Source organism: Balaenoptera borealis, assembly GCF_965194805.1.
Source record: "Balaenoptera borealis genome assembly, chromosome: 1".
Lineage (NCBI taxonomy): Eukaryota > Metazoa > Chordata > Mammalia > Artiodactyla > Balaenopteridae > Balaenoptera > Balaenoptera borealis.
In genome coordinates, this window is record NC_138860.1 from 123,052,331 (window position 1) to 123,080,033 (window position 27,703).

Genomic DNA, 27,703 nt, shown 5'->3' on the forward strand with positions numbered 1-27,703 from the left:
GATAAGCAAAGGAAGGAAAGGAGACTACAAGGCTCTACTCGCAAGCGCATTCATCGTGCTGTTTAGGTCTGTTTCCCTCATTTCCTTACATTGAAACTGCTTTTGCTCTTGTCCTCTGACCACACTTCCTTGCGCCTCTCTGTTGGTAGTGTTAGCAAACAGCCAGACAGCGCCTACGATGGACCCAAACTAAAGAGAATAGACCACGACGGAGAAAATCGTGCTTGAAAAATGTTCGAAAGCCAGTTGTGTCCTTTGCATACGAGTAAAATCAAACCTGGATTTTTTTTTTTAATTACAACATTTCTGAGCTAAAATGTATTTCTAAATCACTGTTTATACTAATGAATGAAGGCATCAATTAAAGAAGCATGTTTGCATTGGTTTTCAAGAAAAACTGATTCTCCAAGACTTAAAATCTCTAGGAAATAGGATGAAACTTGAGCTTCTTTGCTTTCAGAAACAATATGTACTTTTTGTTGCTGTGGGTATGTTGCAGTCATCATACTTCAGAAATCATTTCAAACAACAGTGTTATTAAAATGTCAACAGCAGATTGTTCAAAAGACGTGAAGACTCTAAATACCTATATTTTGTCACAAAGCCAGATATTTGTAGTACTAAAGTAAATCCAGCTATTAGTCAAGTTTTCTCTCAACTTGTAAAAAATCAAGTTAAAAGTACATACGTGCAAATAACTGAAACATGCTCTTTTGGTTGATTCATTATAATTCTCAGGTTCAAAGAAGAATCCTTGATGATCAAATTTTTTTCTACTTAATGTATTGATGTTTTAACATTCTCACCAATACAAAAGATAAGAGGAGCCACATAGAGCATTGGTGCTTTAAACTACATAAACACTTCCATTTGGAATTTCTTAGATAACGTAATTCAAATATTGTCGATGCAGGATATAAACTAGTCCAGAAAAAAAGAAAAACACATGCAGAGCTAGTGTGAAACCTTATTTCGTTTTTACATCTGTCAAAATTTATACATACAACAGATCTACCTAGGAAAACTAAATCAGGCTTCTTTAAAGTAGCTGAAAAGAAGGAAGACTTACAGAATTCTCAGACCTCAGTGGTCATTTATATCACAGTCTCCTTTGGAATTTAAAATTATTTTATTCGGTATTGTAAGCCAAGATATGTCAAACTGATAATAATTTGCATTTACCGAAAAATTTTAGCCCTTTCTTTTGTTCATCTTTGAAGATTTTTCATTCATCTAGGCATGATTCACAAGAAGTCCCAATGAGTGCATGGATCAGTTTAATGCTATTTTCTTTGGGGAGGCAGAACTTGGGCTGAAGTTTTTATTTAGTAAGCTTAGTAAGTAATCAGTAGAAAATTTTGCCTGAATTAAGCTGCCCATATGTTGGCTTATTAAACTCTCTCAGAGTTTATTTAACTCTCTCAGAAAGAATCTCAGGAAGAACCCACTGTCTTCATTTCTTAGGTCTGATGCACTTTGATGCTCAGGACATAAGTGAGTCACTCTCCACTATGTTCCTGAAGAGACTACAAAAAAAGGAGGGTGCATGGGAGGGGAAAGAAATTGTCAGAAGTGGGTTAAATCTATTGGGAGTGGGAAATGCCTCAAACAAGTTTTTAATTTTAACTCAATAGTATATGTATTTTAGAGTTCAAAGAGTTCAACACTTTTTTCTTAAGCATATAATAAGCTTGCTGTTTTTATAATTATATCTAAATGTATCCCTTCTCTAGGATAATGTTTTAAATATTAAAGAATTTTTAATTCTTTCCTTGCACTTTACACATAATAATGCTTCAACCTTCTTTGTATCCACAAAAATTGAAACAGAGCTTTTAATTGCATTGATATATTCAAGATTAAGCTGTTAGCCACAAACCTGCCATTACAAAGGAACACTTAAATGACACACACACACATCCAGAAAACATAATTTGTCTGACACTTCATGACAATTCAAAACATAATTTATAACAATACAGGTGTTATGGTAGAAAAAAATGAAATGAGAAACTTAATAATGTCCGCAGATGTTAGCAAGCTAAGGGGAGTTGAAGTATGTTATGCATTCCCTGCAATCCAATCAATTTAACTACACAATCTATACTATTATTTAAGTAATGGCAAAATCATTGACTTATTCATAATACTTGCTAATTGTTTTTAAAAATAAATTCTACAAAGGACAAAGGAAACACCCATTTCCATTTGTTTTATGTTAAATCAACATCTAACCACTCATGGTGATTTCATTCAAAGAAAACAGAAGGAACTCATTAGCTTATGTGGTTTGAGAGATTGATGGGCTTCAAACATTTTAACCATACATGTTTTTTCCAACTGTAGAAACTCATGTTTTTAATTTAAACATCTTTATGAAACTAAAGATTATTTTATTCAATGGATTCACATATTTCTGATACAGAAATTATGCTAATTTTTAAAGCTATTTACCATCCAGGCATCTTCGTTTAGAGGGAAGTGATGAGGCACTTGTCAAAATACAAACATGAATGATAATAGTATGGGTACCAATTTAACGAATCTGAAAAAGTATGAAAATGGGCGTGGTTGCAAAGTATCGCGGTTAGTATAAGACAGTAGAACACTGTGAGTAACCTCTTCAATGCCCCACCCCAGCAAACTTGGATATAGGTAAGCCAGTTCTAAAAGGGCCCACATGGGGGCTTTCCTGGTGGCGCAGTGGTTAAGAATCTGCCTGCCAATGCAGAGGACACGGGTTCGAGCCCTGGTCTGGGAAGATCCCACATGCCGCGGAGCAACTAAGCCCGTGAGCCACAACTACTGAGCCTGCGCGTGTAGAGCCTGTGCTCCGCAACAAGAGAAGCCACAACAATGAGAAGCCCGCGCACCGCGATGAAGAGTAGCCCCCGCTCGCCGCAACTAGAGAAAGCCTGCACACAGAAACGAAGACCCAACACAGCCAAAAATAAATAAATAAATTTATAAAAGGGGCCACATGGAGGTGGACTTGGGTGGGGCAGAGAGAGGATCCAGGTCTTGATGCTGGATCAGAAATTGTGTGAAGTTTGAGCTACAAGCTGTAGAGAACTACCAGTGAGAATAGATTGTATTCATTATTTTTGCCTTTGATGAGAGAGCTCTGTGAGAGTTCTAAAATAAAACAAATAAAAACATGTGAAACTGCTCTAGTTTCTAATACAGAAATAGAAATAAAATTAGCTAGATTTCATCCTAAACGTTGTGTTCCCTTTTCTTCGTTACTGTTCAATGATGCTTAGTGCTGAAACGTTTTCCCTACTCTAGAAAATAAATCTTTTAAAGCTCTAGAGCAGATCAAAGCAATTATGTGAATACCCAGACTTAACTAGAACTCGTTGAAAGTTCCTTCCTAGCATTGTTTTTCATTTTAGTTTTGCCATGCATGTAGGCTGAAAAGAAATCAGAACGCATTATCCATGAGAGAAGAAACATATGAAAGCATTTGGCAAAGCCATTAAGCTTTTAATTCTTCTCCCAGTTCTCTCCAGGCTGAGTAAATCTTGGTCCAAGAAGGCCAAACCCTATCTAAAATGTAGAGATGCAGTCTCCAAAAATAATGATAGTTTAAACTGTATTATAAATATGATTATGGTGTGCTGTACTTAATGATATTATTTAGAAGTACCTGATCACATATATTATTAAATACCTATCAGTTTGTAATTAATACTTCTTAAAAATATCCACCAAAACAACTGGTAGCTTGACTCTTTCTGTGCGCCTAGAGTATTTATATATGTCTAATTTTGTATAAAGGATTATACAATTTTTATACCATTATGATACTCAAAAGTAAGCGAGTTACAAAAGATGCCCCTCATAATATTGCTCCACTGAGTCTTACCCAACTCAAAGTTAGTCCTTCTTGCTTTCGCATAGGTTATTCTCATAATTGTTGGTAATGTCTGCACCTTGAGGATTTTCTATAATCGTGTCTTATAGATCTTCTATCAATGTTTCTGTCAAACCAGGAAGTGTAACTATAAGAACACTCATTTTATAGAAATCTGTCTATGACTTCTTATAATAATTTTTTCATCATAAATTCTCATAACCAAACGTTTTCTTATTAAAGTATGTAGTTTAAAAATGAGCCTCCTCGTCCCTTTTCTATACATGCAAAACCTCTGTCAACAATACAGATGAAATTTCTTTAATTTTTTTTTTTTAATTGTTAAACTAAAGGTAACCTAAAAGCACAAGTCTTTGTGAAATAGCAATTTCACGCAAGTTTAAATTGAATTTTTAGTGCCTCTGAGAATATGACTTTGATTATTCATGTCATAGTTCACTGTAGTATGGCAAAACTTGCAAAAGGCTTTTAAGAGTCAGGAAACAAACTCACAAATGCCCTCTTGGCATTTTAGAAGGTGAGTCAAAGATATAATTATATAACACTTGTAATATTTCATATTAGAATACATTGAAGTTATCCTAATGATACAGCATAAAATGATAATTGAAATATGTGATCTTAGTATTTTTAAACACAAAATTGCTTTGTTTCAGTTTTGAAAATATTTGATAATCTAAAATTGTGTAACATGAGATGTTTGACCTTGACTTTTTGATCGTATAAGCTGTTACTAACATTATTCATTATTTTGTTCTCTAATTAATATGATGGCTATTTTTTAACTACACTTATCTTTTTTACTGTATTTTTAAAAGGCCTTTATTGGTTGTATATATTTTAATAAAAATAAATTTGTCTGAGCATGTGGAAACTAGAACAGCAATTTGCAGAGATTTTTCTTCTCAACCGAGTTCTCATCATAGTTTCTTGATAATAGAATGTTGCCATCTCTATTTTCAAGAATAATTTAAATCTTTATAATTAAGTTTTCAACTTATTGCAACTCTTTACAATGCATTCTTAAAGTCACTATGAAATCCATCACTTAGGTCCTAGACCAAACAATGATGTAATAGGCATACGTTTTTGTGATAAGTAAAAGTGCACTAGAAAAGAATCTTTTATTTTCTTTTAATTAGCATCCAAATTTAGAATCATACTAAAATGTCATCGATATCTCAAAGAGGTTCTGAAATGATTTGGTAGTGATAAGGTTTTGTTGAGTGATATTCAATGAAGAAATTCTGGTTTAGGTTAAACAATAAAAACACATAATCTCTCCAGCTATTCTACATTAAAAAGAAGTTGCCAAACTATCACCTGGATAATATATTCTTTGAATGATTTTGATTCAGTGATGGAGATGTGCTGCACTGAACCATCCACACTCTTATCCAACTATCCTGGTTGCCAAAATCACATATCTACAATATAACTAAAGAGGATTATTAGTGCATTAAAAGAATGTTCCCCTTCATTTTGGGACTGTAATTTATGACACCAATTTAATTAGTACTATGTCCTTACTACCTGAATTTAATGACCCAAATTCAAACCACGTATATTTCATTGTTCAGACAATGTAGAATACACAGCAAGAAAAACTAATTTCCTGTTTATTATCTAATGATAATGGAAACACAATAATTCATTATAATATATTCTGCTACTGCTATATATGAAGTGGCATGTCTCAAGGAAAGAGATTATGGAAATAACATGAAAAATATTTATAGTCTGTTAAAAATCAGAAAAAAGTTGAATTTGTTAAAATAAAATCAGAGAAAAGAATGCTAGCTATAAAATGTAAATGTTTGAGAAATCGAAGTATGTAAACTATTTTTAAATAATATGGATCCCCAGAAGACTATCATTTATCATTTTAAAATAAACTTATGGGTAATCAAATAAGGAATCTGAAAAATATTTTTTAAAATGAATTTTGACATTTCGTATAATTATTCAGTGTTTACTTGCCAGTGCCCTGTTACAAAATGATTTTAAATATGATTTATATAAATCAAAAAGAATTATGCAGATGTAGATTTGAGATGATAATGCTGGCCTGTTGTTTATATTGAATATTTCTATACAGGAGGAAATCATGTGATGTCAAAAATAGATACTAAATTCAATCTTTAGAAAACTCTTTAACTACTTAGGTAGATTTATAGCTTATCAAAATTCAGAGGTAAAATATTATACCTTATCACTGAGGGAAGTCTATCTTTGCCTGAATTTTCCAGTTAATGAAAGAAGTGTTTAAATACTCTAGTTAGATTATTAACTTCTACAAAACTGAAACAGATGTGTGTCTTAGTATGCCATTAAGTTTATGATTTACATAGAAACCTTACATAGAGCTGAGCAGAGGCCAATGATTCTAATTTGCTCTAGATTTACAATAACCTGATCTGGTTTTTGTAAGTATTGAAACACTTTTTAAACAAAATTAGAAAGCAGTTGTGCTTTGTGTGATTAAAGATGCAATTCCCTCTGGAGTAATGAGAAAAGTTAGAACATGTTTCTTTCTTTATGGATGTTTCTATTATAAACACGAGTGCTATACATTATATATTTTTGTTACTATGATTTCCTTGTTTTTAATTATAAAATAAACCAATTGAATTTCACTGTAGTCTCAATTGAAACTATGCCAAAATTTAGCTGAAGAATGTGTACTGAGCTTCATAAAAATCCTTAAAATTTTTCCCAGGGTATTAAGGTCTTGTTATACAAATACTAGTTCACCATAGTTTTCTAGAGCAAAATATCTTTCTGATTAAGACCTCCACAGCAAAAAGACTTGAGTGCTAAATACATTTCAAGCCCTAGAAAAAGGCATAGATAAAATTGTTCAAGACTAATGATCACTGGATTCATGTAAGTTACAAATAGAAAAAAAGTTCGTTTATTTTATCTCATTACACAAATAATAATATTTATGGCACTATTATTTAAACCTCCTTCTACTTTGCTTGGTGAATTGTAATCCATCAGCTCCTAAAAACCAAATCTATAAAAATACATTATTTTAAACACTGTGAATACTGTTTTCTTAAAAAATCAGTCAGAAATGTTGATATAAATATCATTGTAAGCATTTGTGTGTATATTTATGTTTATAGAAAATAAGTACATGCAAAAGTATTAATTCATTAAAAGTTTATCTCTCATAAAACCTTTATTAGCCCTTGAAGTCTTTGCCACTTCATTTAAAATGATTTATCTTTTGAATAACAAGGTTCCATTAATCTGTTTGACAAAAGAATTTTTAAGTCATTTAAATAATTTATTTGAATGAATTATTTAATTTCTGTAAAATATGTGCACATGTATATGTATATACCTGTGTCTATATATTTGTCTTCTGGCACAATATCACAGAAGAAATACAGAACAGAATTCAGAATACATTGTCCTTGACACCAGCAGTGTGACTTGGTGTTGCTGCCGATGTGTGCTTTGATCACCCACTGTTTGCACAGGACCCCTGTTAAAAGGCCATTTGTGCTACATTTGACACAGCAGGGTGATTTAATGTCAGAGAAACATGCATGTGATTTTCTATATTCATTTTTAATCCCGCATTTTTACTGAGATTGTAGGCTGACATATTTTTCAAAATGCAAGACTAATAAAGGCAATTATTCAACACTAAGAAAACCTGCTTTCCTCAATTCAGTGCTCTAGGTGCTACTGAAAAGTAGTAAACATATGCTATCCCCAGAGAAATAAATCATCTGTGGAAACAGGGCAAATACACATGGAAAATAAATAAGAATATACACAAAAATTTATAAGCAAGTATACAAAACTAATTAGGACATAAAAATTTATATAATATGTTTAATATGCATGGCATTCAGGAATTTTAACTATATACTCTCTCTTCACAGACTATTACTTCACAAAATTTTCTCTCAAAGAGATCTTATTATTCGTCTTTTCCCCTGAAAATGCGTTTTTATTAACAAAAATAATGAAACCATTGGATTTTTCTCCAACTTTGGTGAGGTTATGGAATATGACAAGTTATCATCAATTTTATTATTAAACATGCAGGAAAATAAGCTTTCACTTATGTATCTCCTACACACAATAAAACAAGTTGTATATATATATATATATATATATGGTAAAACCTTCTAAGTCACCTTTCTTTTGGAAACTCCATCCAGTTTTTTCTTTGTAGTACTGTTCCCCTCTCTATTATATAAGGTTTTGGTGGGTTCATTTGGGTTTTATTTTAATTTTGTGATCCATCCTTTCAACAAATTTCTTTTAACTTTAATTTACCAGGGAGGTACTAACTTTACTTACATGAAAATCTCAATCTGTGCTTGTGACATGTAACAAAATTTGAAGTCTCTGTCTTCTCCACGTCTTCTCCCACTTGTCCAACCATCCGTAAAACCAGCTATAACACTGTACCATTGTATACCCATTACCCACAATACTCAAATCTTAGTAAGGAGGTATGAAAATCACCCAGCACTCTCACACAACTTTTAAAAGTCCCTGATATACCAAAGTAGCATCATGAACTCTCAGGGAGACAGTAGTCTTTTAGAAGTTCGTTAGATGTCTAAAACTGCTTTCTGGAACTTCCTCTCTGGAAGCACCTTCCTCCCTACCCATGTTCTTGTATCTAGAAATGTAAATAGCCTCCCAAATACCTCCAAGTTGTATGATACAGGAAGTAACATTATACTGCTTAGAATGGTATGCACCAATCAGATGAAGTTGTTTTCTAATCATTTCTCCTACTCTCAGATTTTTGACGAACAGTGGCTTCTTTATTGTCTAGCAAAGGGCCTGAGCTGTAGTTGGTTGTTGGAAAGCATTTATGGAAAAATGAGCTAGAATCCTATAATCATAAATACTATTATAATATTTAGTTCAATAAGGCAGCTGCTTGTTATACAAATATTATAGCACTGCTTTGCTGATGTAGATATTATAAGTCAAACAACCTAGAAATCTTGTACAAATGTACTTATCACAAGTGTACATATAAACAACACACACATAAATTTACTTCTTAACAAATTTGTTTAGTCAATTTATTGAAATGTTTTTATAGGCCATATGTAAGTATTTTAATATCTACACAAATTAGTGATTACAATGAAATTTTAATGTTTTAAAGTTAATAACAATGTGTGTATTTGTGCTTTTACGTGAAGAGAAAAACAAATAGAGACCAATTGTTCAAGGAGTTTCTAGCACTATTAATTATCTTAGCGTGTGTCTGTGCCTCTGTCTGTGTGTGTTGGGGAGGTAGGAAGTAGGCAGAAGATTAATTAATGCATCTGAGTTTTTCAACTCAGAGAAGTTGAAAAGTTGGTTTTCTGTTCCATTTTACCTAGAACAGTCCTTCTGCCTTCAACTTTTTCTGTCCCAACAACTTACATGAGATAAAGATGTGTCTAGGGAACCTCAGAAAATAGAATCGAGGGGCTTACATGAAGCTTTTCAAGGGTTATATTTTGCACCCCGGCACTTTGGTCTTATTTAAAGGCAAAACATCTGACATCTTATACATTATGGTAAAAAGTATAATACTTCCATTTTAGTTCACTTATGATTCACTAAGCAAAGACTGGAACCCTACATTCAAGAGCCAAAAAGCATTTTAATCAATTTTTTCCTTCCAAATCACCAGCAAATGTTATTAATATTATCTTAAAGAGTAAATTATGGTGACCTAAATGGGAAGGAAATCCAAAAAAGGAGGATATATGTACATGTATAGCTGATTCACTTTGCTGTACAGCAGAAGCTAACACAACATTGTAAAGCAATTACACTGCAATAAAAATTAACTTAAAAAAAGAGTAAATTAATTAATTAAAATTTCCAAGGAAGATGTTCTGACTTTCTGCTGACACTTTAAATGTTGTTTCTTTTTGCTTACATTCCTGGTTTTTTTTTTAAAAAAACTTACCAAAATATATTAGTAAGTACTTTGCTATCTAATAAAATCACACTGAATATTATTTTATCTTTCTTTGATGACATGGAATTTTTCAGTGTTGAAGGACCATCAAAATGAACATTGATTATCATAGCACTTATTACACATCACTGTATTTATTGATTTACTCCTCCCCCCTAGATAGTAAACTCCTTAAAAATCTCACTAAACTTTATATGCCCAGCTGTTAGCACAGCATATAATAGAGGTCACAAACCGCTGACCTATATAAAATCTAACCGACAAAGGTAATTTATTAGCCCCATAGATGTTGGGCCACACAGTGTTTTGTTTTGTTTTGTTTTTAATCTACTTTTCGTCAACTTTTAAAAATTAGAAGGCTTAAATTAAAACTTGGATTTCCAGCTTCTGGGGGGGAAAAAAAAGGAAATATACAGCAACTTTGACATGTATTACCTCATAGCAACACTCGGCAGGAGAGGCTTTCCCTTTCAAACAAAAGGTCCACTCTTGGACTCACCACATTTTCCACCATTCCTTATTACCTCCTCATAACCAAGGCAGTGTCTTGTGCCTCGGGTGACCCAATTTGTGATAATGTTTTGTGTTCTACTTTAAAAGTGGCATTAAAAGAAAGTGAAATGTATCTTCACCTCTATCTCTGTGAAGTGGGAAAGGAAAGATAGATCAAGAGGACTATATATTTCTCCCAACTGCCTTTCACTCACTAACTTTTTCTTCCTGGCTCCTGGAAATATTTTAATTTTTGAGCTTCAATGGCCAACAGTTTATATGTGAACAAATGTGTGAATTATACTGTTAATACACATTATAGGCTATGAAGAAATGTACTAAGTAGTAGTAATAGTGCTTTTCTGTGAGGCTGTACATATATACTAACTCCTCTGTGCACTTACTACGTAACTCAATAATAAACTTATAGTGCCCCCCTTATTCTTATTCTTACTGATTGGCTTAATCCTCTCTACTTATATTCACATTTAATAGCTTTCTCTTTTTCTCCCCACTTGAAACCACTTTCCACCACTCTTCCACTGATGTTTACTCTTGCACTTTCTTTTCTTTCTGAGGCCAGTTCAGTTTCCCTACAGGGGAAGGTACCTTGGCATTAACAAATGATGATTTTGATTCTTCTGTACTACCTAATATCCCATAAGTATAGCTCAAGGGAGGACAAATGAAAGGAACCAGTCTTTTTCAACCAAATAAATGGAAACAAACACCCTTTTAAGGATTAATACATACAGTTTAGAAGACTTACTAGTTAAACAAATAATTAAGACGTTAATTTAGCAGAAACTAAGTGCAAAATGTTTTAAAGCAAACAAGCTAAGCTTTTACTAAAAATTACTAGAAGTAATTGATTGTCTCAGATATGTTCAAAAAATATTCTTTCTTAAGATTATACTTTTCAAAGGAGACTATTTAGAATTGAGATTATCTACTGAACCTGTTAGGAAAATTTTTTTTTTTTTTTACTATTACTAATATATGTTATGTTTCTTATATTTAGTATTATTTGTATTATTATTATTATTAATTTTATTTTTTATTTTGATTTACAAATTTCTATTATGATTATAGGTCAAAACATTTTCCCATTAACTATAACTCTATTTTACATAAGTATGCCAACTAGAAAATGTGATGATAACGAACAACTCCACAAAGTGAGAATCACTCATATTAAACATGCTAGCATTTAAAAATTCCTATAAATTATATTGTTGGCATAATATCCTTTGTATCAGTTAAAAATCCTGAGTAATATATACACTCTGAAAAGACCTTTGTGCTCATTTCATAGTCTTATTGAAATACTGCTCTCCCCTATTTAACAGTTTTACAAAATTTTCAACTAACTGTTCTTTTCTTAAAGCACACAAACACCTGCCTACCATTTTTCTTCTTCTTTTTTTTAATACAGCAGGTTCTTATTAGTTATCTATTTTATACATATTAGTGTATATATGTCAATCCCGATCTCCCAATTCATCCCACCGCCCCCATTTTATTATTTAATTAAAAAACTATCTTTGGACTTCCCAAAGATAGTTGGGAAACAGTGGTTAAGAGTCCACCTGCCAATGCAGGGGACACAGGTTCAAGCCCTGGTCTGGGAAGATCCCACATGCCACGGAGCATCTAAGCCCGTGTGCCACAACTACTGAGCCCGCGTGCTGCAACTACTGAAGCCCGCGCGCCTAGAGCCCGTGCTCCACAACAAGAGAAGTCACTGCAATAAGAAGCCTGCGCACCACAACGAAGAGCAGCCCCTGCTCGCCGCAGCTAGAGAAAGCCTGCGCGCAGCAACGAAGACCCAATGCAGCCAAAAATAAATAAATAAAATAAATAAATTAAAAAAAAACAAAGCTATCTAGGCAGCTTCACCATTAAAACTTTATTAGAACAATTATATCTGTCAATTGTTGGGATAGACACCATTTAAAAGAAAATCATCACGAATCATTTCCCTTGCAACCTAGAAACAGACATTGGCATATATGATTGAATCTCCTTCATATTAGAAGTTTTCTTTTTTTTTTTCACTAAGCAAGGCACTTCTAAATGACGAAAACAAAATTGAGCTTCCAGTAATTATAGTATTTATTTTTCAAAAAATTTGTCTTTTCTCCCTTTTCACTTTTCCTGACAAATTGTAAGATAAAAGTTATATTCAATTCATAAAATTGGATAATTAATTTGGCCAATTAACTTAGTCTGTGTCCATGCTAAAAAGTATGAAACATTTTTACTGTTATTTTTGACTCAATAGAATACATACATTAAGAAGTGAAATGCCTTTTCTTGATGCTTAATGAGCATCCCATGAGTCTATACCTAGGTGAAATCATTTATGTTCACTTCTTACTTAAAATTCTGCAATTTCGTACAGTGAAGAATTTAGTAAATACCATTTTAAATCATTTTTCTCTCCAAAAGTTTTTGAAACAGCACCACTGAAGCACTTGACATATCCTTTCCAAAAAGGCACGATATTACTTTTGAAAAATAAGGCTATATTGAAGATTAACCTTTTCTTCTCCCTTACCTTAAAAAAGATCAGTTGAAAAAGATCTGAAAAGGGCCTTATAAAGTAAAGTGTAAATTCAGTTAACTTTGGTTAATGCTAATTTTAAGATGCTCTTTTTTTAAAAATTTTTTTTCAGAAAAGCAAAGTAACTTAAAAGCTTAAAATTTGGACCAGGCCACCTGGATTCAGATCTCAGCTCCACCTTTTTCAAGCTGTGTATCCTTGCATAAGTTATGGAAGCTCATCTTTAAATTAACTGTCATTCTCTTTCCTCACTTATAAAATGGGAAATAATAATTTCATGTATTTTTATAGTGTGGCTGTGTTATATGAATTAATACAGGTAGTATCTGACACACAGTAAGTCCTCAAATATTTGCTATTATTTTGGTATCATCAATAGCATAAGACAGTTGACAGTTCTTCAAATACTCCTACATAAATGCCTAAAATTGTATGAGTTAATGTGTAGCACTTTTGAATATTCTTACATATTCTTACACACTGGGTTGTATTAGAGCAAAGAATTTTGGAAGTACATTTTGAAACATACTGCTTTATATTGACTACATAAAATTTTATTATCATATGTATGCCAGTGTTGTTGCTGGTACTTTGTTTTATTTTGTTAGCAATTTGAAGAATCCACTCACTCTTAGTTATGTTCATAGCTTATGATTTTCATTCTTTTTTAGTTATAAGTGCTTTGTTTTTCCTTAAATCCATAATATTAGAAGATTATCTGGTTAAACTTATTATACTCTGTAAGAGCTAAATACAATTAAGGACAGTTGTCTGTTACACATCCTAATTTATATTTATTCACTTATAACACTTCAGAGTCCAAAAATAATTTGAGGAGATTTACAAACAAATAAAAATAAAAGTAATAAGAATAACTAAGGCCAAGCTATGGAAGCAACCTAAGTGTCCAACAACAGCTGAATGGATAAAGAAGATGTGGTACATAAATTCAATGGAATACTCCTCAGCCATAAAAAAGAATAAAATTTTGCCATTTGCAATAACATGGATGGACTTGGAGGTTATTATGCTAAGTGAAATAAGTCAGACAGAGAAAGACAAATACTGTATGATATCACTTACATGTGATATCATATGTGGAATCTAAAAAATAAAACAAGTGAATATAACAAAAAAGAAAAAGACTCACAGATATAGAGAACAATCTAATGGCTACCAATGGGGAGAGAGAAGGAAGGAGGGACAAGATCAGGGTAAGGGATGAAGAGGTACAAACTACTATGTATAAAATAAATAAGCCATGAGGATATATTGTACAAAACAGGGAATATAGCCAATATTTTATAATAGCTGTAACCTGTAAAAACTGTGAATCAGTATGTTATACAACTGAAACTTATATAATATTTACATCAGCTACACCCCAATTAAAAAAAAAAAAAGAGTAAGAATGGTAATAAGGCAAAGAGAAAATAAGGATTGGAGAGTAAAAAAGCAGGAAAAGTCAGTATAGGCGATGTATGCCTTTATGTGTGCTAGCCTTAGATTTGCCTTTAGTCTTTCTAGCAGCCACATAAACAGAAAGGCTGTTATAAGATTCCCAATGCTCAGCAAATGCATGACCTGATGATGAGACCAGAGAGAATCCTGACTAAATGGTGAAGCTGGTCAGTTACTTGTCCTTCCATCTCTTCTCTACTTCTGGTCCATCTCTCCACCCTGTCTTCTGCACTATTGAGTTGATACAGCTCAGTTTTGCCTCTGCTCCACAGATACCTTCTTTCTTTCCTCTTTTGTTCTAACTACAGCAACAACAACCGCCCCCCCCACCAAAGGCTAGTTTTACTTTTCTCTGAGCTAAGTTACCTAGTGTATCGTATACACACTTCCAAAGGCTCATTCTGGCAGATGTTTAATAGGAAGGAAGGCCTCAAAACCTCTGGAAGGACTTGAGGGAGTGGAGAAAAAGACCCAAGTGGTTTTGGTAGAGTGTTCTGCATTTCCACTGCCAACCCTGGGAAACACTGTCTTAAAACAACTGAGAGAATGTAACTAAATTTAATGAATTAACCCTTTCTAGCAGGGAAAATGATAAACTCAGAAGAGAGACAGTGGCCCCTGGGTATAACTAAGATATACTATTATTTAACAGCTGGGTTCTAATTCAAGGAATAGTGTACAATTAATTTTTAGAATATATCTATTTTACTATAGACCACAATGAATTTTGGTGTTAGAAATTATCCCCTCATTAATATATTGTACTAATGAGATAATAAGCTTGACTTCTCAGGTTATTTGGGGATATGTCTTCTTGGATTTGCCTTTTTTTGTTTTGTTTTTACAGAATTTTGTTCAAGAGACGGGGGTGGGGCAGGCTAGGGGATGAACATTTAATCAAGCACCATCTTTGTGTCAGATATCATGAAGACTTTTTAACGTTACTTCATTTTAGGGCTCTCATTCAGCTGGCAAGACTTGGTAAGGCTTGCTGGTAGTTTATGGCCAGCATCTGTTCTGATCAATCAGTGCCCAAGCCCAACAATTTACACATTACTAAATATTTTAGTATTACCCCTACTTTATTTAATCTTCCAAATAAACTTCCAGGGAGACGGGAACACTGGAAGCTGGAAGCAGAGATACTACTCGGGGACAACCTGTCCTGACTTTGCCAGCTCCTCCCCATTCTGCCTAGAGAAGGTTTTCTTGCTTGTGCTAGTTTGGTTCTAGAACTGGGAGAGCCTGATGTTTATAAGCATTTTCTTACATGCAAGTATCTAGGCCATGAGTGTAAATTATTCTAGAATGGCCAGTTTGAGTTTAAACAATTGTGGTTTTCAACCCTGGCGGTAGTGTCCCCGGCAGCTCTGTGGCCCACAGGGAAGCCGAAGAAGAGAAAGGCCAAGCCAAGGTACACTGCATCTGCGTGCACCTGCTCCTGATACAAGTGGCCACCTGGATCCAGGTGGAATCCACTTTGGTATTTTTTTTTCTGGCCATGCTGTGTAGCTTGTCTTGTGGCATCTTAGTTTCCTGACCAGGGATTGAACCTGGGCCATTTTAGTTCCCTGACCAGGGATTGAACCTGGGCCTTACGCAATGAGAGCACGGAGTCCTAACCACTGGACCGCTAGGGAATTCCTTACTTTGGTATTCTTGTCTAAATACATTAGGAAATGGCAGGTGTGCATGTGATATCTTCCTGCCCATCTATAACCAACCTAAAATGCTGTAAGTCCTATGATAAATGAGGAAATTGTGACAAAGAAAGGTTAACTTGCCTAAGGTGCCTAATGGTAAAAGAAGTATTAGATGTGTCTTTAAGACTAACGCCTAAGCATCTTGTTTCAGTTTTCTTTTAGCTGAAAACCCTTTTCCTCTGAAAACAATCTTATGTAGCCGCCCAATACATTAATAAGAAACAAGTATGCCTGCTCTGATTAAAGCAAGATAAAGGCCAAGAGTTCACTCTCAGTTATGCCCTCATCACTGATTTTAGCAGTTCCTGAAGGACCTCCACAAAACTCAATGTTGTGCTCTTCAGAGTTGAAAAAACACTGACTTACAAAATGCTGCCACCCTCAGACCCACTCTGTGTTGTTCACCTTGGTAAATAATTCATTTAACAAACATAGTGTATAGCTACTGAGTGCCTGACCCTAGGAATACAAGTATAAATAAATAGTGTATGCCATCAAAAAGCTCATAGTCTGAGGAAGAAGGAAAAAAATTAAAAAAATTAAAAAATTACCACTGATATCGAGCCTTTCTGTATCAGTTTTCAGAACTGTAAAAGATAGGAATGTTTAGCCCTTTAACAGATGGGAAAACGAAAATCAGAGAAGTTAAGAGGATGCATTGTCATGTATCCCTTGAGTAAGGAAATAAAGATTACCATCTTGGTCTCAGGGACGCCAAAACCAGGGCTCTTTCTTCTGTGTGATGCAGCCTACAATTTGTTGTGAATCTTTAACAAAGTAAGCACATTTCACCCCAGATTTAAATTTAAAATGCAAATCACTTAAACAAGAAGGAAAAAAAGCCCAGAGAAACCTACAGATTAAACCATTAAAATCATTATCATAATAATACCACTTTACACAACCACTATTATTACACATCTGTTATCTCCTTCCCTTCTCACAACAACTGTGTGAGGTAGGAAGGGTGGCAGATATTATTATTTGGATTTCACAGAAAAGGAAGTAAGACTCTGGGCTATTAATGGAAGGTAACGTGGTAAGGGTGAAATTTATTGACTTAAGGAAGAAAATAAACTTTTCTTGCAGTAACTATCCCTAACTAACTGTGAGACTGTGGAAAAGTCAACTAACTAACCTTCTTAGGCCACAATTTGCTCATCCGTAAAAGTAGAGGGTCCAGACATTTCATCTTTACATTAAGGGCCCTTCAGTTCTGACATGTGATGAATCTGCAAGCTAGTATATGGCTTCATTAGAAGAGAATCTACCTTCTGTTCCAAAGTTTTCTAGGATTTCACTCTGCTTGTTAATATAAAGCTGTATGGAAACTTCCTGGTTTCCTGGGCATAAAGTTTGGTCATATAAACAATTTAATCTTTAATCCAATCTATTTTAAATTATAAGTAGACCATGCTGATTAAAAGGTAACTGAATAATCCTTGCCGGTTAGAAGCAAGGAACCTACATGTAAATTAGAGTGGGTAAAGGAACACTGGAGAAAAATCTAGATGAACGTGACATGAAAAACACAGAGAAGTGATAGCATTATATGATTGCATTACAGACTTCCTGGTCAGAAGGATGCTTTTCTAGTGCAGGCCACAAAATTATCAGGGCAGCAACACATCTTAGTGTTAGGGATTTTAGTCTCAAAGTATCCACAGAAACTCTCATTCCTCAGAAAGCAACACACTGACAATTTCTTGACCAGCCTTGCTGATAATTTCATTTCCCAGAAGGCAGAGTAAGCAGTAAGGGGAACTCTACTCTGGACCCAGTTCTGACAGAAACCAGTAGGTAAAATAAAATGATTGGAACCTTGGGGAAAAGCAACCACGCGCTCTTGCAGTTTGATTTAAGCAGTGTTCTGCCTATGCAAACACAAATGATTCTAATGAGCAAGAAAATGGGGAGGAAACTAAAGAAGCCAGTATGCTGCACAGGGACCTACTGACAGGCTCTGAATTTCAAACAGCATGTGCAAAAGATGGTAAAAGGGGACACATAATCAAGCACAAATATGTGAAGGTAGCATAGACCTATAAAAATAACATCAGCAAGACTAAAGCACAAAATGAGCTGCGGCTTGTGAGAGAGACTAAAGAGAGCCAAAAATGATCTCGTTAGCATGAAACGAGGAATAAAATCCATACAGGAGCAGACCCATTTTCTAAAGTTGAAAATGTAAAATTCATTCATGAAAAAGAGAAAGCAAAATGTCTTTACTCCTTTATATTTCTTCCCTGCTGGTTCATTCATCTCTGCTTACATGTCACCTATTCAGAGAGGACCTGGACCACCCTTTCTAAAATAGTTCTCTCTGACATCCTCTAACCCTTAAACTTTTCATTCCTCTAATCACTGACTGCCATTATTTTACATACTTAAGCTACTTCTTTCTGCTGTATTAGGATGTAAGCTTTATGAGTACAGGGACTTTGATTTGTTCAGTACAGTATCTCCAGGCCTTGTATGAACCAAGTACTATTCAATAAATATTTGTTCAATGAATGAAGTCAGACCACTAGACACTGGCTAAAAATGGAAAGGCAAAATAGGTAAAGTGATTATAATATAGGTGACATTTATCGAGTCCCTAGTAGGTGGCATACACTCAGTATTTAGATGTATTCACTCAATCATCATAACAACTCTATAAAGCATGCCTTATATCAGGTTGAATAGTTTGTCCCAGATCATACAACTAGAGAAGTATAGACCTAGGATTTGAACCAAGATGGTTAAGTCTATGGTCTGAGTACTTTACCTGTATGCTATACTGGGAGACCCTGACTAGTATAGCTGACAATATGCCTCTTGACCTTTCTGAATTATTACCAGAAACTTCTAAGTGAGATGGAGTATTTAGCTGATTACCTTTGAGAAAATATAGTAGAGGGGAAAAGAGAAGAATACTTTATGTTCAAAAAATTGCAGAGTCTGCAAACTTCAGATCCATGAAACTTATGTGGTGTGGGGGGAGAATAGCCTAGATCATACTTATAAAAGATAATTTTGTGCACATTTTTAAAAAGTGGTTATTAGGAAAAAGTGTAAATTCAACAAGAATAAACTATTCAGCCCAATTTTATATGTTCTGTTCTACAAAGTTAATAAACTAGTATATCAAGGCACTAACTATTTGGATTCTAGCAAGTCATTTAATAAGGTCTTTCTTTATAACCTTGTGGACCAGATGGAGAAATACAGGTTAGGGATAGTACTATTATGTGTTTTCATATCTGGCTGAATGACTGCACCCAATGGCAATTTTAATGAATCTGTGTCAGCCTGAAGGAGGGTTTGTCCAGTGATATACCACAGGCCTTTGTCTCTGGCCTTGTCTAATGTGAACATATTTATCAATGACTGAGATAAAACCATAAGAAGGCATTCCTATCAAAAATCAGTTACATGAGATAAGGAAGGTGAGTAAATACACTGGATTACAAGATTAAGATCTGAAAATTCTTAACAATTAAAAGATGAACAAAATCCAACAATATACAGTTTGGTTGGAATAACTGTGAAGTCCTGCCTTGGGACCAAAACACCAACTACCTAAATTCGATTTGAGGGATATATGACGTAGTAACAGTACTCATGGGAAAATAGAGGAGCTTTACTTGGCAGTGAATCAATGGTATAATACGGTTACAAGAAGGATGGGGGGAGGGGGAGGAAAAGGAGGAGAGGAAGAAGAACAAGAAGAGAAGAAAAAGATGAAGAAGAAATAATTTGGCTGCATTAATAAATTTAAGATGTGCATAGAATAATGGGGGACATAATCTGACTAATTTCGAGCTGTTCAGATTACCATGCTCAGTTCTGAGAGCTACATTTTATGGAAGATATTAATTAAAAGATTTGAAAACTTTTAGTATTTAGCAGCCTGCGTGGTAAAGGGACTTAAAACCATCTCATATGAGAAAAGGCTGAAAGAATTGAGGAACTTTTAGCCTGAAAGTCGTTATATTTGATAGCTATATTGGAATACTGTAAACATAATAATAATAATAATTTGAATCATTATTCATCATTTATTATTTGCTAGGCACTGTGCTAATCATTCTACATTAATTAATGCTAGCCACAACCCCAATAGTGGGTTCTGGTTATAGATTAGAAAACTGAGACTGAGAGAGATTAAGTAACATACCCAAGGCCATAAACGCTAGTGAGTGATAATGCTTCCATTTGAACCCAAGTCTATCTTTCTCCAGTACTGCCCACTTATCCTCTACAGCAGGCTACCCCCAATAGATAGAAACTAAATTGTATTATGTATGTGTGTGTATGTTTACATATGATAAAATTATGTGAAATAACAGAGAATCAAAACTATTTACAGTATTAAAAAACTGGAAATAGATATATCAAAATTTTAAAAGTGATTGTTTTCGGTACTGGGAATATAGCTATTTCCTTCTTTTATCTACTTCTTTTAATTTTCCAGATCTTCTTTACTAAGCCTATCCTAGTTTTATAAAAATATCACCTATATTTTTTGAATTAAAAAATTATTATGTGAAAGAGAGATTAGCTTTATTCTGAATTGTCCAAAGAGGCTGAATTAAGATGCTGCAAGATACAATAAGGCCTATTTCAGTTTAAAAACAGAACCTCTTTGAGTCAGAATTTTTCAAAGATGCAATATCTTGATAGAGGAAATACTGATCTTCCTGTTCATGGAGATGCTAACCCAAGTCTGAAAACACTAAAATTTTATTGTTCTATGTGGTTAAATAAGCCAAGGACTAGGTAGTTAATATATCACTGGTTAACACATCACTTCATACTGAGGTCTTTCAGACTGCTTAAGGGGTCTTATTTTATAAGTACTTTTAATAAAATATTTGTGTAATGAATACATGAATGTATACATTTAGAACAGGAAAAGTAGACCATGGATAATATTATTTTTTGTACCAGCCTTTTCACAAAGTATGCACAGGTAGTAAAGACTGTACTGAAAGGTCACGCTCATTTGTTTGTTCAAGTTCCAAGGTACTCCTGGCTGTTGACATCTGAGCACAGAAAAAGTGGTCCCTCCAGGAAGCTTCATTTGGGCATGACCTCTTCTCACACAGTCTAGCTCTCTGCCTGCATTCCAGGCTCTTGAAAGCATCCCTCCTTTTTTTTTTTTTTAAACCAGGACTTCTATTAACTAAACTGAAAACTCCACAAAATCGGGAATCATGTCTGTTTTGATCTTCTTATATTATATAATGCTTGATATAATAGACACAAAACAAGTATCAATAGAATTAATCAGTTTGGCAGATATATTCAGCAAGTTTTTCTTTTGTTATCTAAGTATGGTTAGAAAGAGTGCCTTTGATTTCAAGTATAGACCAACAGCAGAGTTTATCTCAAAGGATTGCCATTATTTGTTATCTTTTTCTAGATTCCTGTTTCCTATCTGTGAGTAGATACAAAGACCCACTGCTTTAGGCCTTGAAGCTGTTTTTTTAAGTAAGAAAAGCAGTGTGATTTTTCTTTTCAGAGTATAAAGTTGTCAAATTTTGCCATATGATAGGTGTATGAATTAAGTTTACAATACGGAGGTCTAGAGAAGAATTTGAGACATTACTTTCTCTTTTCCAAGGTGAATTCTAAACCCACTTTTCATTTGTGTTTCTACCACACAATTTGTATCAATATGAATAGGGCCAGGCCACAAAATAACTATAGGAGAAGCAACTGTTTCTGCCAGTTCTTTCATATAGTTGGAGACAGTAGTGAAGGGAACATCCTAGTTCTGAAACCTGCTTAATCAGTTTCACAGTGCACAGACTGGATAGGCTTCATTTATTCTTACTATTACACATATTAAAGTATCTTCATGACATTTTTGTAGCTTCTCAGGGTACGGACATACTTAAAATAAATATAGGCCTTCAACAGGAAAATTCCTGAAATGCATCATCAATGTAAAAGAATAACCACTCTACTTTAAAAAAGTGTAAGTAGATTTATTATTCAAAAAACACTGTGATAATGGAAGGCACAGTAAGAAATACAGGACAAAAGGCTGAGGTAGGAAGTTTTGAGGAAGATATCACATGACCATTAATAAAAAGATGGGCAAATAAAAGTAACAGTTGTCCATTACTTATATGATCAACTTAGGAACATATTAAAAATACCAATTTCCAGCCCACAAGCCTGTAGATTCTGACTCAACAGATATGGTCTGGGGCCTAAAAATCTGTAATTAAAAAATGTCACCCCAAATTCTGATGCACAGCCAGGTTTAGGAACCGTAGACTATATACTGAGGATAAGAAGAGAGTACAGAGTAGATTTCATTCTCAACAAATTCACAATCTAGTGACTAACATGACTATGAATACTTGAATTAGAATGATGAGGAGTTGCTGGTTATTAGAATATTTCAAATAAGAAAAACACAGCCTAAATTAACGTAGTAATAGTGAAAACAAAGAGTAGAGCAGACATTTGAAAGAAATCTTATGGGTAGATTTGACAGACAGGGTTATTTCTTCTGAGAACTCTCCCTGGCTTGTAGATGGCCATCTTCTCTCTATGATGTCTTCAAGTCATCTTTCTCTCTATGTCTTCATGTCGTCTTCTTAAAAGGACACCAGTCATATTGGATTAGGGCTCACCCCCAATGACCTCATTTAACCTTAATAACTTCTTTAAAGACTATCTGCAAATATAGTCATATTTTGAGGTCCTGGGGGTTTGGACTTCAACACATGAATTTTGGAGGGACATAATTCAGCCCTTAACAACTAACTAGAAATAAAACAGACCAGCCAGGTCCTTAACATAGCATAAAATGCTCAATAATTGTTACATTCATCCCTTAAATTTCAGTCCTTTCCTCTTCCATTCAGGCCATGTAAAATCTCAAGTAGAAAGTAACTGCAAAGTAATATTACATGCAGAAAGGGCTTCTCGATGGAAGCCCTCTAGATACCAGAAGTTTAACTGTCCAAATACTAGTGGTCCTAATAAGCCTTGTCATAAGGAATAATCTTAGTTAATCCTTACTTTGACCTGCCTCGGGAATAAATCAGAGGCAAGAGGTATGTTCTGGTCCAGGCAGGGCTTCAAAAAAACTCACCCAGGAACTCTTCCCAATCACCTTCCCTTATGGTGGAAAAGGTATTAAAGGCATTATTCATCCATCGCCTCCTATGACTATCAGCACGCAGGAAAACCATCTCAGAATTTAATTTTCTTTATATAAGGGTATCAGGACTGTTTTAGTTGCAAGTTACAGAAACAACTCAAATAAGCTTCAGCAAAGGCAATTTACTGGTTCATGGATCCCTAGAAAGTTTAATAACTGGAATTAAGGTTCAGAATCAGTCTTCCCTGGGATTCATCAACCAGTATATTCTCTCTTTGCCTAAGAGTCTGTTCTGTGATTCCAGTTTATAAAATTACAAGGACAGACTATGACTGGCTCAGCTTTGGCCAAGTGCCCAACATAAGACCAATCAGAGGTTCAAGGTTAGCTGAGAACACAAATTCTTTTTAAAAATTTTCAAAACACAAATGTAAAGAAAGTCCTCGAAAAAGAAACACTATACTTGGGAATTCCCTGGCAGTCCAGTGGTTAGGGCTCAGCACTTTCACTGCTGAGGGCCCAGATTCAATCACTTGTCAGGGAACTAAGATCCTACCAGCCACACGGCAGCCAAAAAAGGAAAAAGAAAAAAAAAAAAAAAGAAACTCCTAGAGATACTCTGATAATTTATAATATATTTATCATTTTGAGTATTTAGCTAAAAGGAGTCTATCTAAAAATACTAAAGATTGAAAAAAAAGATTCTATATTATAGACAGCAATATAGACAGCAATATATTATATAGACAGAAATATATTATTTTTAGCCTAATACAATATTTACAATTATACTTGTTCATTTAAACTAAACAGAAAAGTACCTATTCTTATTTCTAATTTTATTTTTTTTGTTCACTGCAGTTCTTATAGCTTGAAAGTTAAATGTCGAGATCAAACTCCATTTCAGTGTAACTAGGTTTAGCTTAGCAAGTTAAAACTTGATTATACTGTTAATTTCTAATTTTATAGAAAAGAAGGGTTTACATGTTATTTTGAGGAAATCAAATGTTAAAAAATAATTTAATTTTTAGATATAGTTTTATGGGCAACAAGAATGGGAATAAAAGAGAAGGGGACAAAAAAGAATGATAATGGCAATTTCAATATTTGAAGTCTTTGTGGGTCTAATTCTGCTTTTTATCTTTTTTTACCTGATTCCTGCTCATTTTTTCTTTGTTGTTTTTGTTTTTTTGTTTGTTTGTTTTACAGTGTTTTTGTGATTTCTGATTGTGGGCTTGTACTCATGGAATTTTATCTGTAAAAATTCTTGGAGAGATGGAATAAAGTTAGGCTCTCCAGAGGGGATTTTCTTTTGATTCTCCCGGGCACAAAAGGTACAACTAGGGACAAGTTTAAGCTAAATTTCTTATCTTGGAGTCTTTAGACCACTGAGATTATAAAATTCTTGCTGGAAACAGTAATGTCGGTTTCTGATTATGATATTTCAAGGGAGAATTTTTTTCTCTTTAGTTATGCATTTTGTAATTTACCTTGCTGTCCTCTGTGAGATGGATTTATTTGTAGATCAGGTTAACAATGAGGATATATCCATTTTGCATTCCAGCACTGAATCCTGGGCTTTGTCACTTTCCTTGTGCCAGCAAGGACATGAAAAGTGAAATTCATGTTCACCCCACTCAGTAAATGCCCTTAGAGTGAGAAATACTTCAGTTCTCAGCAATTCTTTGTGAGAAAAATCATGTTTTCCTCTAAATTAATGTAGGAAAAAACACTTGATAAAATTTAGCATCCTCAAAGATTAAAAACAAACAAACAAAAAACAAAGCAAACTAAAAATAAAAAGAAAATTTCTTAACTTGATAAAGGATATCTGCAAAAAAACCTACAACTTTTTTTTTTAATATTTATTTATTCATTTGGCTGCACCGGGTCTTAGTTGCGGCACGTGGGATCTTTGGTTGTGACATGAGAACTCTTAGTTGCGGCATGTGGGATCTATTTCCCTGACCAGGGATCGAACCTAGGCCCCCTGCATTGGGAGCATGGAGTCTTAACCACTGGACCACCAGGGAAGTCCAAAAAACCTAAAACTTAATGTTGAAATGTTCAAAGCATTTTATTTTAAAAATCAGGAAAAAAGAAAGTTGTCTACTATTACAATTTCTATATAATACTGAACTAGAGGTCTGGTTGGTGGAGTACACAAGGAAAAAATGAAAGTATAAGAACTGGAAAGGAAGAAATAAAGCTGGCATTACTAACAGAAGTTAGATTGCTTACATAGGAAATCCTAGAGAAAATACAGATAAATTATGATAATTAATAAGAAAGTTTTGAAGATTTGTTGAATAAAATAAAAATACAAAATTATTTGTATTTCTATGTGTCTCAAACGTTAGAAACTATCACTACACAAAAGAAATTATTGGAAGATATAATTTTAAAATATTTTATTAAAAAAGTATTTAGAGATAAATATAACAAATTTATGGGAGAAATAAAATCTTTTTGAAAAACATTATAGAAAATCCAAACAAATGGAAAAGTAAACCATATTCTTGGATTGGAACACTAAAACTTATAATACAAGTATAAGTCCCATTCAGATTGATCTGTAGATTCTAAAATATTTCAATCAAGTTTTTTGCATGTGTAGGAGGTGGCATTGACAAGCTTTTCCCAAGACTTATATAGAAAAGTAAAGGGCCACAGGAACAAAGGTATTCTTGAAGGAGAATAGAAGAACTTATCAAATTTTTACAGTTATTATAAAATTCTAATAATTTTAGCAGTATAATATTGGTAAAGAGGTACAGTAAAACACAGACCCAAAAACTAGATTATAAATTCAGTATATGGAAACTTGATTCATGAAAAGTCTAACTCTGAAGATCAGCGAGGAAAGCATAAACTATTCAATACATGGTGCTAAGACTATGGTTTCTAGTTTTAAAAATTTATTTCTGCCTTACATCATACAAAAAAATTTCAAATTGATTAAAGACTTAAATGTAAAAAGCAAATGTTAAAACACAGAAGATAAAGGGTAAGATTTCTTAAGTGGAAAATATAAAATATAAGCAAAACAGGAATGTTTGCTAAGTTTTACTGCATTAAGATTAAGAGCTCTGTCCATAAAAGGGCACCTTAAAGAAGTGAAAAGACAATTCATGAACTAGAAAAGGACACTTGTCACACAAATAAAGAAGAATGGATTAGTATATGTATTGCCTAAAATTCAATTTTTAAAAATTGTTTAAAAGGAATCAGTACCTCATAGAATAGGAAGCTCTAATTGTCAATAATATGAGAAAAGATACACAATCTTATTAGTAATCAAGGAATTGAAAATTGAAACTCTGAGGAGTTTTTATTTCACCTTCACAAAATTGATAAAAAATTTTAAAGTATCTGACAATATTAGGTGCTGACAAGAATGCAGATCTATCGGAACATTGATATTTATACTCCTGGTAGGGGTATAAAATTGATACTTTGAACAACAGTTAGCAATTATCTAATAAATTTGAAATTTTCCATACTCTATGACTCAGCAATTTCATTTTCAAGCATATATTCTAGAGCAAAGTTTCTCAGCCTTGTACTATTGGCATTTTAGTTCAGATAAGTCTTTGTTGTGGGAGCCGTCTTGTGCCTTATAGGATGTTTAGGGCATCCCTGGCCTTTACTTACTAAAAACCAGTAGCATGCTCCAAGTTATGATAACCAAAAATGTTTCCACACTTTGCCAAATATTCCTCAGGGCAAAATCACTCCAGGTTAAGAACAACTTGCCCTAGAGAAATTTTTGTACCTATCCACTTGTACATGCTAAAGAATGTTCATAGCAGGACTATGTGTAATAGTAAAAAGAAAACATAAAGAACTGAAGCAACCCAAAAATCCATCAACATTAAAGAGGAGAAATAAATTATGTCATAAAATGGAATACTATACAACAGTGTAAACTAATGGATTATAGTTATGTGCAGTAAATGGTTGAAACTCAAGACTTAATGTTGAATGGAAAAGTAACTTTCATTTACATATTATTGCAAACATGTAAACCAAACAATAGTATGTTTAGGGATGCAAATACATGAGAAAAAATTACAAGGGAAAACAAGGGATAGAGAAGATTTAGAATAATGTTTAACTCGTTGAAATGAGGGTTAAGTAATTGTAGAAGGGAAACAGGGGACTTAAGTATTTTTGATTTGTTACTTATTATGTATTTGAAATTTTATTTTTTAGCTACTAAATATCAATAAAAAATTTTTAAAGGAAACAAGTATTTTAACCTTATAAACTGTGTAAAACAATTCAGTAACACCCCAGAAATATATTTTTTAATTTATTTAATAATTTTAGTTTATATATTTGATTGGTATGTTTATATATTTGAAATAATTTTAGAAGCCAATTTAGAATATTGCTTAGGAAAATTCGGTGGTTAAAACAAAATGGATTAACCATTCATCAAGAAAGACATTCTGTCTTCAAAGACAATGGCTACTAATAGATAACATATTGAACTAACTGCTTTAAAAGCAGGGCTTTTTTTTTTTCT

General features: G+C 33.5%; 1 protein-coding gene and 1 long non-coding RNA gene across 3 annotated transcripts in view; one reads left to right on the forward strand and one right to left on the reverse strand.

Annotated features, from left to right (window-relative positions):
* Positions 1 to 27,620, forward strand: part of LOC309611534 — a 29,101-nt gene extending 1,481 nt beyond the window's left edge. The window contains exon 2 of the long non-coding RNA XR_014234578.1: positions 1 to 27,620. This is a non-coding gene — a long non-coding RNA (uncharacterized lncRNA).
* The window catches only part of ADGRL2 (adhesion G protein-coupled receptor L2), a 266,791-nt gene that overhangs the window by 179,803 nt on the left and 59,285 nt on the right, over positions 1 to 27,703 (reverse strand). The gene's annotated exons all lie outside the window — the stretch shown is intronic.